At 46.8% G+C, this 10,000-nt stretch overlaps 1 protein-coding gene across 1 annotated transcript in view; it reads left to right on the forward strand.

Annotated features, from left to right (window-relative positions):
• LOC310807464 (transmembrane protein 132C) overlaps positions 1–10,000 on the forward strand; it is a gene marked incomplete at both ends in the record, with an annotated part of 123,955 nt that overhangs the window by 17,256 nt on the left and 96,699 nt on the right. The window lies entirely within an intron of this gene.

Here is a 10,000-nt window from a genome sequence, read left to right on the forward strand (position 1 = left end):
AAGGGTCTAAAAATGTTTTTTAAAAATGTTTTCACTACGTTATAAAGAAAAAAATCTGTTTTGACATCCTGAAGGTTTGTGGTCACATCAATAACTAAAGAACATGCTGTGACTGTGTGTGTGTGTGTGTGTGTGTGTGTGTGTGTGTGTGTGTGTGTGTGTGTGTGTGTGTGTGTGTGTGTGAAGGTTGATTTTGAAGGGGTTACTTTGATCATAAGACTTTCACCTACTGAGCAAGCTGTTCTGTATTTCTCCATTGGCAGAGGTCGTTGAGTTGAAGTTAAGGGAATGATTTAAAGAGTGTTGCATTTCACCTTGTCCTGGTACCTATAGTGCACTCTCTCTCTCTCTCTCTCTCTCTCTCTCACACACACACACACACACACACACACACACACACACACACACACACACACACACACACACACACACACACACACACATCCTGCTGCTGTCTCCCTTGTTCTGTCAACTAGTAGGAGTAATGGGGTTACACAGACACACACGCACACACACACACACACACACACACACACACACACACACACACACACGCACACACACACATGCACGCACACGCACGCACACACACACACACACACACACACACACACACACACACACACACACACACACCACCCAGGACGGATGGGAAGGGCTCCCAGGTTTTGCACAGAGGCACTGTGTCACTGTCGATCTCCCAGAGCCCCCCCCGTCCCCCGCCCCCCCCCTCTGTGACCGAACACACTGCTGTGTCGCAGGGAGGGCAGAATCTGTGCTCTCCTCTCCACCCCTCCATCCATCCTCACCGACAGCACCCTCCTCTCCTCCTCCGTTCCTCCCCTCTTCCTCTCCTCCTCTCCCCCCATCCTCTTGCCCTCATTGACCCCCTGTTAAACATCCATAAACACCGCCTGTCCTTGTGTAATTAGTTACCCTGGTACATTTAGACAGCAGCCAGCGTGCATCGGAAACAACCCCAAACGTCTCTCCTCTCCTCTCCTCTCCTCTCCTCTCCTCTCCTCTCCTCTCCTCTCCTCTCCTCTCCTCTCCTCTCCCCCAGCCCCAGTGCAAGCCCCAGTGCCAGCTCCAGCCTTAGCCCTAGACCTAGCACCCAGCCCCAACCCTAACCCCAACCCCTAACCCCTAACCCCCAACCCCCAACCCCAGTATCAGCCCTATTCCCAGCCCCCAGCCCCAGCTCTAGCTCCCAGCCTCAGCCTCAGCCTCAGCCTCAGCCTCAGCCTCAGCCTCAGCCCCAGCCCCAGCCCCAGCCCCAGCCCCAGCCTTAGCCCCAGCCCCAGCCCCAGCCCCCAGCCTCCAGCCCCCAGCCCCCAGCCCTAGCCCCAGCCCCAGCCCTAGCCCTTGTCATATGTCTTATGTCTTAGGTGGCATGTTAGGGTGGGAGCAGAGGAGGACTAAGAAGCCTAAATGCATTTATCACTGACGAGGCGATGGGATGATGGTAAACCGGTGAGAAGATGGAAGAGCATGCATATATGTATGTGTGTGTGTGTGTTTGTGATGGAGCGCATGTTTGGCCTGTCTCTCAGAAGCTTACACCAAAGCTTTAACTTAGCAAGCATCATCTGTTTGTATTCAGGTCATTCCTTGACTGCCTGTATGCTATTGATAACTCTGCCCAGGCATTAGCTCAACAGGCTAGCACAGTAGCATAGCAAGGATCATATCATCGTATGGTTTCAGGTCATTCCTTGACAGCCTGATGCTAACCATGCTAAGGCTTTAGCTCAGTGGGTTAACTTACTCCAGTTTTAGCTTAGCGAGCTAACACACCGGCTTTAGCACAGTATGTTGTCAGTGTTCCAGGTGGTCATTCCTTGACAGCCTGTTTGCTTGAGATGCTAACCAGCGCTAACTAGACCATGACTAAGCACCGTATCGCCTCTCCAGTCTGTTCCTAGCTTACATCACACACACACCCACACACACACCCACACACACACACACACACACACACACACACACACACACACCGGACACACACACACACACCGGACACACACACACACACACACACACACACACACACACACACACGGAACGGACACACACACACACTGACAACACATGGGGACACACCGAGAGGCAAACGACGGCCAGCCTGAGGCATTGGACCATAGCTGCATGACTCAGTCATGTGTGACATCATTGGATCAGGAAGGCCAGCGCCGGCCGTGATGTGACCAAAAGGTGCCATTTAACCTGTTGTGTCTAATATGGCTGCGTTAGTGACGTGTCACTCAACCCCTCCGAACATCCAAACCCACAGCCCAGCAGCCGCTTGACCTCACTGTGTGTGGTCTGTCTGATGACTCATCGCTGTGTTATTGTGCTTCAGATTAATCTCTGATGCTCATTAGGAATATTTATAGATGCGCATGATATACTTATCCTGCTGATTGACTTGACTTGAGGTCGGAAGTTACTGTACTGTAGAGATGTGGGCTAGCAGCAGTGTGTGTGTGTTGGGGATTTCCCTGTGTTGTTTCTGTGTGTGTGTGTGTGTGTGTGTGTGTGTGTGTGTGTGTGTGTGTGTGTGTGTATGTGTGTCTGTCTCTGTTTTCTCTCTCTCTCGCTCTCTCTCTTTCTTTCTCTGTGTATGTATGTGTGTCCATGTCCCTGTGTGTGTTTGTCCGTTTCCCTCTGTGTGTGTGTGTGTGTGTGTGTGTGTGTGTGTGTGTGTGTGTGACCTGTCTGGAGAGAGGTATCAGGGATGAGTGTGTGCAGTGCAAACAGGACTAGGCCTGAGTGTTGCTGTAAAAGGTCTACAACTCCTATCTGATCCGCCTCAAAGCCTAGTAATCCCTCTACACACACACACACACACACACACACACACACACACACACACACACACACACACACACACACACACACGCACCCTTGAGATCCTCAGACGCTCGTATTGATCTGCCCTCTTACTCTTGTTCAGCTTGCTCAAGACTCAAAAGTGTATGTTTACCTTTTCTGTGTGTATTAGTGGAGCTGGGACAATGGCTATGTTTCATTATTCACTAGCGTACCATATACTAGCATACTTCTTAGAATGCATGGCCACCACACTACATTAACTCTACGTGGTACTTCAGTGTGGCTAGTGGATCATTTCTGGGCCAGTTTTCTGGAAGAGTACTCCCAGAGTACCATTGAGACCAAGGTCTCTATTACGAGGGTGTTCTGCATACACATAATTTCCAAACATTATTAAACAAAATCAGGAAAAACAATCACATTTTTCAACAAAGAGGTCCTCGATCAAAATGTTACATTTCCTGAGCGGCATGAGAACAGCCAACTGTAATGTACTCTGTAGATGGTTCCAGCAGTGAGGTGCACCACAACTAAAAGTGGATTTACACAACTCAGTGGAGACCCGAGGAACCTCAAGACTTAACCAACCCTGAGAACAAGTTTGGTAACTTTGGTTCTTATACATCAATAACCAGTTGAGGTAAGCCAGGGCAGGGTGTGTGTGTGTGTGTGTGTGTGTGTGTGTGTGTGTGTGTGTGTGTGTGTGTGTGTGTGTGTGTGTGTGTGTGTGTGTGCGTGTGTGCGGGCGTGTGGGCGTGTGTATTAGTAAGCCAGGAGCTTAAGCAGTAGGGCTTTGTACACAAAAAGGGAGTAATGGTACGATCTATGGGACTTCAGCAAGGTCCATTTTAAGATGCATTTTAGTCTAGGACCAGACTTAATCTGTGTCCGGAAATCCGTTCCAACAATAACCAGTGTGTTCCCAGAGGTCAGTGCATACTACTTAGCATGCATAGTCACTACAGTGCATACTACTTAGCATGCATAGACAATACAGTGCATACTACTTAGAATGCATTGACAATACATTACCTCACTCTATGAAGAATGCTAGTGTTGTTAGTGGAACAAACAGCCAGTAGTGAAGGAGGGACAATAGCTATGTCTCACTGTCCATACTAGCATACTACTTAGAATGCATACTACTTAGAATGCATACTACTTAGCATGCATAGCGAATACATTATTTCATTCTATGTTGTATGTTAGTGTGGCCAGTGAAACACACCAGTTGAGACTGGCGGAGGGAGTAAGAATCACACAGGTTTGATACCATTCCTCATTCCATTCCATGCGTTACAATGAGCCCGTCCTCCGATTTCTACCTCCGCCAGCCTCCCCTGGAACACTCAGTACAGCCAGTGTGTTCTCTTAGGTGAGTGAGTGTGTGCTACTCTACTCTTAGGAGTTTGTGACAGTGTGGTGTGGATGTTCTAAGAAATCTCCGTCCGCTAGAAACCAGCTCCTCTAAAAGCCTGTCTGGTTACACAACAGCGCAACAATCCTCATTATTGTTTCCTGGCCAATTCTGCACCAATGAACAGCAGCTGTTGGCTGTCATCAAAGGCTATCTTCAGAGATGAAAGTATAATACAAGATGTTTCCATTAAAACCATCAAGCTAAAAGCGTAAATGTACTTCAGATAGTACATGTACTTAAGATGGGAGCAATATGGACAATGTTCCGTTGTTCTGTTCCCTCTGAGTGTGGTGTTGTGCGTAGGTGCCACTTAAACTAGGGACACGTATGGAAGCCTCTTTGTTTTGTTGATCCTGTAACATCATCGCTTCATATTAATTACCTCCAGGCCCATACAGGTGTGTCAACATATGTGAAAACAGTCTATGTTTCTATTTTCTGACATCAAAAAGAGAAAAGAAAAGATCTTAAGGAAAGGAAAAACATATTGACATCATATGGGTTCAATTGTTTAGGACCTTCTCACCTATCTTTTTGACTGCTGAACATCGAACATCGCCCTTTTCACATACGTAGACACTGATATGGTGCTGGGGATAATGACTGTGATGTTAAAAAGTACAGTACTCCACTTCAGCTGATGTCCTCCTCTGCTTATTCCTGCATTTCTCAGAGACACGTTTAAATGACACCATGTCTCTGTCAGGGGAGGCTGGTGGAGGTAGAAATCGGAGGACGGGCTCATTGTAATGCACGGAATGGAATCAGGAATAATATCATCCACCATTCTCCCTTTGTCTCCGTTTATGATAGAAAAGATAATTCTGTCTGTCCATGTTTACTGAGCCAGATGACCCGTTCTGTCTATCCAAGAGTTTATTTATGCGTTTATTGACAGAACCGCAGACAAACACATTTATTCAGTGTGTCTTTAGAAGGCTGGCTGAGTCAATAACGGAGAGAACAAGACTTGTTTATAACTTCACAATAGAGCAGTTTTTTTATTTCCTTTCAAATCATCCATACCAGATAGCACCAATTGGAAGCATACCATTCTCTGGTGAACACCAGACATGTCAGAGCTAAAACTAGACGATAGAATATCCCTTAGGAAATAGATCATCTTCCTAGACTACCTAAACACCCACTGCTCTACATTTGCAGATGAATTCTGGATGAATTGGATGGAACGCTTTTAGAGACAGCAATTGGAACGCCGTGGTTTTATCTTTTTTTCTGCCTTGTCCAATTTAGTGGAATGGGTTTGTGTTCATTTTTATGCCACACGGAGCACAGAAATCATCTGTGTTGGTTGTCTCCTCTCTGTCTCTCCAACGAGTCTCTCTCTCTCTCTCTCTCTCTCTCTCTCTCTCTCTCTCTACCTCTCTCTCTACCTCTCTCTACCTCTCTACCTCTCTCTCTCTCTCTACCTCTCTCTACCTCTCTCTACCTCTCTCTCTACCTCTCTCTCTCTCTCTCTACCTCTCTCTACCTCTCTCTCTCTCTCTACCTCTCCCTTTCAGGGTTCTGGGTCAGAGACGGGTGGCGTAACATGGTTCTTTTCTGTTCTACCCTCAACCAACGTCATTGTGATGGATCATGTCACTGAATCATTTCTGGCCTTATGAATACTTTTATGTTCTGCTGATGAATGTCTCAGCTTGTCGGCTATTGTTCAGGGCCAGCGTCCCTGACGCTGACACCACAGGGTCTGATGCAGCGAAGCGTGACCGTATGTATACATCTCTCTCTCTGTTGTGCCTGGGTGTTCTGTTTTTCATCTGTTGATAGCAAAAAATAAAGCTGTCTGGGGACAATCAGCAAAAAGACAAAAATAAAGCTATTTTAGCTCTATCTTGAGCGTGATTAAAATGTTTTTATTTGATATTCGAGACGTGTACTGATTCAAGTAACGTGGCTAACGTGACCAGCCGGACAATATAGCTGAAAAATGTTTTTTTTTTTTAAATAAATCTTCTAACCTGTACAGTTTTTCACACTGTCTCTGTTTCTGGGATGATGAAAGTAAATAATCAACACTAGTACATTTTATTATGGTGGGATCAACTTCCACAGCCAAATATCTGCATTACCATCTCAGTGTTCCAACGCTGCCTGCTTGTTTAAGTGTCTCCAGTGACGTTAGCAGTGCATTGACGTGCAGAGCACATCATCGACAGCCAATCATGTAATTTGAGGTTATATAAGTCCTTCCTATTGAGTGTGGAGATTGTTTCCTTTTCCCACTGTGTTGCAACTCGATTGTGGTAAACATACTGATGGATTACACCTGCTGTTGCTCAGTCAGGAACCTGAGAACAAACGACAATAGATATTTTCAGGGGTATTTAGTTTTGCTTTGCTTCCTAAGTGACACAAAAGACGACCATTATGTTGATGGAAAACCTCTCTCTCCCTTTGAATTGCTCCCTTCCATACTACACACCTCCCAGGGGAGGCTGGTGGAGGTAGAAATCGGAGGACGGGCTCATTGTAATGGTGATACTATTCCTCATTCCATGCATTACAATGAGCCCGTCCTCCGATTTCTGCCTCCACCAGCCTCCCTTGCTCCCCCCCCCCTCCCCCACCACCAACCAGTAGGTGTCCCCTGTCTCTGTCTTGGCCCGTGTCCTGGTCAAGGCTAGCCCTCGCCACGCGTGTCTGCGTCCCGTGTTGGTGGCGTGTGTCTTTAGGTGTGTCTTGTTGACGCACCAGCTGGGCTGGGAGCAGTGCGGCGTGGCAGAGAGTGGAGAGGTGCCAGGAGAGATGCCAGGCAGTTTGGTGTGGCAGAGAGGAGAGATGCCAGGAGAGGTGCCAGGAGAGATGCCAGGAGAGATACCAGGAGAGATGCCAGGAAAGATACCAGGAGAGATACCAGGAGAGATGCCAGGAGAGGTGCCAGGAGAGATGCCAGGCAGTGTGGTGTGGCAGAGAGAGGAGAGGTGCCAGGCCTGGCTAGCATTAGTGCTGCCAGGGTAATGGAGACAACAGCACGCCTGAGAGAGCGAGGTCACTGACACCTTGATGTAGACGCGCTGTCTACCTCATCTTTGGATCTTTCTCTCTCTCTATCTCCATCTCTCTTTGACTCTATTTCTCTCCATCTTTTTCTCTCTGTCTCGCTCTCTCTTTCTCTCTTCTCACTCCTCCCTGTTCAGTGATTCTCTCTCTCCACCCCTCACCTCCCCCCCCCCCCCCCCCCCCTCTGTTGTATGAATCCTGCTGCTTTCCTTGATGCCTCATGAATATTAATTAAAGCTGATATTTGCATTATTTGCTCCTGAAATGTCTGAGTACACAAAGGTGACAGCCATCAAACCTCAGTGAGACAACCGATTATGTGTGTGTGTGTGTGTGTGTGTGTTAGGCAGTGCTTCAAAGGGTAACTTTGACTACTGTATCATAACTAGTGTGTGTGTGTATGTGTGTGTGTGTGTGTGTGTGTGTGTGCGTGCGTGCGGTTTGGATACCAACATTGCTTCTTATCTGGGATGGGGTAGTTGATGTGGTAGTCTAGTTTGTGTGTGCATTGTTTCGAATTCTTTATGGGTGTCTGCGTGTGTGTACAGTATGTGTGTGCTTCTTTTTCACTGTGTGTGTGTGTGTGTGTGTGTGTGTGTTTGTTTCTGTGTGTGTTTGTTTCTGTGTGTGTGTCTGTGTATGTGTGTGTGTGTGTGTGTGTGTGTGCGTGTTTGTTTCTTTGTGTGCGTGTGTGTGTGTGTGTGTGTGTCTGTCTCCCTGGCTTTGTGTGTGTGTGTGTCTGTGAGTGTTGGTGGCGACTGCTTGATATGGAAATGAGGTGAAGGTATTATGCGTGTTTATTGTGCCTGCCACTCCTTATTGCAGGATAGGAATTCCTTATTTAGACATTCAGGCACACACACAGACAAAGAAACACACACACACACACACACACACACACACACACACACACACACACACACACACACACACACACACACACACACACACACACACACACACACACACACACAGACTCACAGGCAGGAGAACGCACTAAGAGGGCCTAATTTAAATGGTTTCTTCTCTCTGCTTTAACCTGTTTGTGACCTCTACAGTTTTAAATAAGAGTTTGTAGCATTGTTAGAATTCAAGACAAATGACTTTGGTTTGTCTCCGGAGCTTAGTTTTTGTTTACACGTTTGACATTGTAACCTAGGTGTATATCGTATATAACAGATGATTATGAAGCATAGTTAGGTATTATACACTCGACCTTGAAGCCTACTTTAACATGAAACATGACAACATTGTCTGCCCCAGTCTCTTCCGTCTTTCCCTGGTTGTGTGTGAGCAGAACTTTAGCTCAGTGGGCTAGCTCAGTTGGGGGTTGGGGGTTCGAACCTGGGCATTAGCTTCTCACCATCGGTCCTGTCCCCCCCCACTCCTGACCCTGTCTTATCCCCCCCCCCCCTCTTAACCCTAACCCTGCCCCCCTGCCAGTGTATTTATTTGTTTTTTAATTCAGCCGTCACAGTAGGTCTGCCTCTGCTTCGCCGACAGGCAGTGTAGCCAGAACAGAACAATATCATTTGTGTGTGAGTGGTTGTGTGTGTGTGTGTGTGTGTGTATGCGTGTGTGTGTGTGTGTGTGTGTGTGTGAATGGTTGTGTGTGTGCGTGTGTGTATGCGTGCGTGTGTGTGCATGCGCGTGCGTGTGTGTGTGTGTGTGTGTGTGTGTGTGTGTGTGTGTGTACTTAGCCGTTAGCGAGAGAGTGGTGTGCTCCTCAATACTAACACGTTGTGGTTTTATGTCCATATAATGTAGTGTTTTTATGGCTCTCTCAGTGCTTGCACTGTGTGCATCACTGTTATGACGGTCGCAGTGGAGGAACGGAAGGTGTAGCTTATGTTTATGTGTTTCTTTTATGGAGTATTCCCCCTGGAATGGGCTTGCAGTCGCTTGGTCTTATAGGGAAAATGTCTAGCACATATTTTTTTATTACAATAGAAGTTGTTTTTTTTTATTTGTGAAAAGGGGAAAAGTGTTTTTCATTAGGGCTTGTAATAACTGATAATGTTTAAGAAAGACATCACAACTTCAACTTCAACGTCAAAAGTTGACTTTTCACAAAAAGTTCATGTTTGCCTTTTCTTTCATTGTTGTAAGGTATTTTATTCAGTTTTAAGGCCATGGTTGGAGCTAGTCTTAGGGCTGGAGCTAGGGTTGGGGTTAGGGTTGGGGTTAGGGTTGGAGCTAGGGTTGGGGTTAGGGCTGGAGCTAGGGTTGGGGTTAGGGTTTGAGCTAAGGTTGGGGTTAGGGTTGGGGTTTGGGTTGGAGCTTGGGTTGGGGTTAGGGTTAGAGCTAGGGTTAGGGTTAGAGCTAGGGTTAGGGTTAGAGCTAGGGTTAGGGTTAGAGCTAGGGTTAGGGTTAGAGCTAGGGTTAGGGTTAGAGCTAGGATTAGGGCTGGAGTTAGTGTTAGGGTTGGGGCTAGTCTTAGGGCTGGAGCTAGGATTAAGAACTGGAGCTAGGGTTAGGCTTAAGGTTAGGGTTAGGGTTAGGCTTAAGGTTAAGGTTAAGGTTAGGGTAAGGGTTAAGGTTAAGGTTAAGGTTAGGGTAAGGGCTACCTTTGAAATATTAGTGATTATATGGAACATTCGACCACTGGGGGAGCTCCTGAGCTAGATAGGTACCCGAAACACACAGAAATATTTTGAAGATATTACCTGATTCAGCATACACAACTTCCATGAGCAAAATATTATTTGCAAACGTTTGTCA

The sequence above is a fragment of the Argentina silus genome (assembly GCF_951799395.1).
Source record: "Argentina silus genome assembly, chromosome: 7".
In the NCBI taxonomy this organism is placed as follows: domain Eukaryota; kingdom Metazoa; phylum Chordata; class Actinopteri; order Argentiniformes; family Argentinidae; genus Argentina; species Argentina silus.